The 3,812-nt window shown below is 42.9% G+C and overlaps 1 long non-coding RNA gene across 1 annotated transcript; it reads right to left on the bottom strand.

Annotated features, from left to right (window-relative positions):
- Window positions 1–1,537: 1,537 nt before the first annotated feature.
- Window positions 1,538–3,324, bottom strand: LOC132642230 (uncharacterized). Its single transcript, XR_009583070.1, has 3 exons — window positions 3,152–3,324; window positions 2,761–2,816; window positions 1,538–1,668 (listed from the first exon to the last, which is right to left on the bottom strand). It is a non-coding gene; the product is annotated as an uncharacterized LOC132642230 (long non-coding RNA).
- Window positions 3,325–3,812: the final 488 nt, after the last annotated feature.

Below are 3,812 nucleotides of genomic sequence, written 5' to 3'. Positions count from 1 at the left end.
GTTTGTCTCCAAACCTCTAGCTTAGCGTTAACTCCGCTGCGAGACTCATCAATCAGGACTATGTCATCTGCAAATAACATACACAATGGCACCTCACCTTGAATTTGTCGCGTCAATCCATCCATCACTAAGGAGAATAAAAATGGGCTAAGAGCTGATTCCTGGTGCAACCCCATCACCACTGGAAAGTGCTCTGAGTCTCCTCTCATAGGCTCTGAGTCTCCTCCCATAGTCCTTACCCCGGTCTTGGCCCCATCATACATGTCCTTGATCGCCCTAATGTACGCCACAGGTACACCTCTAGCCTCCAAGCATCTCCATAGAACCTCTCTCGGCACTTTGTTGTATGCCTTTTCTAGGTCGATGAATACCATGTGCAAGTTCCTCTTCCTCTCCCTATACTGCTCCACCAGTCTCCGTACAATATGAATAGCTTCTATAGTTTAGCGCCCCGGCATGAATCCGAATTGGTTCTCTGAGATAGACACGCCTCTCCTCACCCTCATCTCCACCACCCTTTCCCACACTTTCATAGTGTGGCTTAGCAACTTGATCCCTCTGTAGTTGTTGCAACTTTGAATGTCGCTCTTGTTCTTGTACAATGGAATCATTGTACTGCATCGCCATTCTTCGGGCATCTTAGCCATCTTAAAGATGACATTAAATAACCGAGTCAACCACTCCAAACCTGCCCTGCCTGCAGTCTTCCAAAACTCCCCAGGAATCTCATCTGGCCCGGTCGTTCCTCCCCTACTCATCCTACGAACAACACCCTTAACTTTTTCAACCTTTATACTCCTACAATATCCAAAATCACGACACCTCTCGGAGTACTCCAAATCTCCCAACACAATATCTCTGTCCCCTTCGTCGTTCAAGAGTTTGTGGAAGTATGACTGTCATCTCCGTCTAATGAGAGCGTCCTCCACCAGTACCCTGCCATCCTCGTCCTTGATGCACTTCACCTGATCCAAGTCACGCGCCCTCCTCTCCCTCGCCTTGGCTAGTTGGTACAACTTCTTATCCCCGCCTTTGTCCTTTAGTCCTGCATACAGGCGTTCAAAAGTTGTTGTCTTTGCCGCTGTAACAGCTAACTTTGCCTCCTTCCTCGCCATCTTATACAATTCCCTATTCATTCGCTTCTCCTCATCATCCTTGTTGTCTAGTAACGTCGCATACGCCGCCTTCTTTGCTTCCACCTTCTCTTGAAGTTCTCCATTCCACCACCAGTCCTGTCACGCCCCGAACCATGGCCTGGGCGTAACACGGCACTCGGTGCCTGACTACATGTGACCGAGCGAACCACATGACTTGCTGAATCAACATGATGCATGACATAAGCGGAATATAACGTGAACGCATGATGAGCCTTTATAAAACATAGTAAGTCATAATACTTAATACAATACTTGTTTAAACATGAGTGAGCCAAAATGGCTATACAACTCCAAATGTCTGACATAACATAACTGACCTGTCTAGTCTATGAAACCTCTATCATGAGTCTGACTGGAAAACATACTTACTGGGACAAGGCCCAGCATACCTTTAGATGCATAATTAATCATAAAATAAAAGTTGACTAAACCCCGAATGAGATGGGGCTCACCAATAAGCTGATACGAATGTTGTCCTACTGAGCAGATGTGTCGTCCTGTATATCAGTACCTGCATCGTGAAATCCAGGCCCCCGGGCAATAAAAAGGGGACGTCAGCACATTGAATGTACTGGTATGTAAAGCAACCGAGAGAAACAACATGGGACATGGAATAACATGATAAGAACTGAAACTGAAAACTTGGACATGAACATGAGCATGAGCATGAGTACATATATATATATATAACATGAGTAAAACATGATAAGTAGGGAGAGCATTTCATAAACCGACGTATCATATCATATCATATCACCACGTGGGTACGTGGAGTCTGGTACCTCGCCGGATCAGCAGAGCCCTCATACCTTGCCAGAGTATAAGGTAGTAATTTACCACGTGGGTACGTGGAGTCTGGTACCTCGCCGGACCAGCAGAGCCCTCATACCTTGCCTGAGTATAAGGTAGTAAGGTACCTGATGGATCCATTCAGTGTAAAATTAAGGTATCGTCTTATCTGGGCGGAGCGATCCTTGTCCTACGGTGGCTCCGTCGTTTCGGGCTATCTGAGCCTTCTCGGTAATTTGTGCAACTCCCAAAAACATGAACATAATATATTTGGCTAAGAAGCCCATGACTTTCGTGAATTTACTTGTACTTGTCTTGAAATCATGATTTCACGAAATAACTTGTAAACATGGTTTCCTGAAATAGCGTGTAAACATGGTTTCATGAAATAATCTTGTAAACATGGTTTCATGAAATAACTTGTAAAATAGTTTCATAAGATGACTTGTCATAGTCTTGCAAACATGTTCTTGATTCATGAGTAATACAATAGTTCATAATCATATATTTGTAGTTGACTTGAAAACATGTTTATAACTTGCAAAATAACTCATGCAGTTTCATATGAACATAATGAGAACACATGAGGAAGAATTCATGATTCATGGATTAATCTAGGATTCCTAATGTCCGTAATGGAAGGTTAGGAATACAATAACGAACATATATACGGGATTCATGTACATACATACATAATTACGGGCTACCAATATGTTGGGTTTAATGCCCTAGGATTTGAACTTTATAGATTTTACGAAACGGATCATGGGGAAGAACGTAGAGGTTCCCACATGTGGATGGAAGTTCTACATACCTTAACTTCCCGCTTTTGAGCGTATCACAATGTCCTTCAATCCCTTCAACTTCAATCTATAGCAATACAAGCCATAGGGATTCTATATTAGCAACAATATCCATGTTTTGTTCATCTAAGCATTTTATCAAACACTTAGTGGGCATGAAGCTCTATAACCCTCATTAATGGTTGGTGTTTTCTTCACCCAATCCCCATTCTATTCATTCTAGCTAATTCTACAATCTCAATTAACGTCATTCTTCATCAACCATATGAATACAACAATCCCAAGTCAACAATTCAACAACTCTAGCATAGTTCATATAATTCTCTTCATCAAACCCAATTATTATTCTTCCAAGAATTCATCAATTCACAACCATAAATGATTAGGGAGTAGAAACATTACCTTTCAAGAGTAGTAATCACGAAATCAACACCCCCAAGTTCGATCCTTAGCTTAGAATGACGGCAACAACTTGTACTACACTTTATCCTTCACGAGCTTCGGGATTCGGGGCCTTAAACTTGGTTGATTTTCTACTTTCTCTCTCTAATTTCCCTTCTCTCTCACTTCCTCTCTCTAAAATCTGAAGTTGTGGGAAAAAAATGGGGCTGCTAGGGTTACATTTCCCATATATACTGAGGGGAAATGGGTTGACCCAACTTGAAAATGGGTTGGGACCTTTCTGTCTTAAAACGTCCATATCTCCCTATCCCGATGTCGCCTGTGAACCCACAACCTATGGTTGGAAAGGTATTTCAATTATCTACAACTTTCGTTCTTTGGGGTTTCCTAAATTCCCAAGCTATGATAGGGTTATGGCCTCCCGAAGTCAGGTGACCCGAAACGTACATACGGACCAAGATACGGTCACTGTTACGGTCCCGTAACACGAGGTACGGACTGTAACTTGGTACCGTACCTTGGTGAAAATTTCCAGTGAGGTTCTGGAAATTTTCGGGACGTTACGGTCCACTGTTACGGCCCGTAACACGTGTTACGGTCCGTAACGTCACCGTTACGCTGGCAGAAATTTCCAGCGAACATGCTTCAGTAAAATGGGCAT

This window comes from Lycium barbarum, chromosome 5, assembly GCF_019175385.1.
Source record: "Lycium barbarum isolate Lr01 chromosome 5, ASM1917538v2, whole genome shotgun sequence".
Classification (NCBI taxonomy): domain Eukaryota; kingdom Viridiplantae; phylum Streptophyta; class Magnoliopsida; order Solanales; family Solanaceae; genus Lycium; species Lycium barbarum.
Note: the sequence above shows the minus strand (reverse complement) of the source record. Positions and strands in the feature narration are given on the sequence as shown.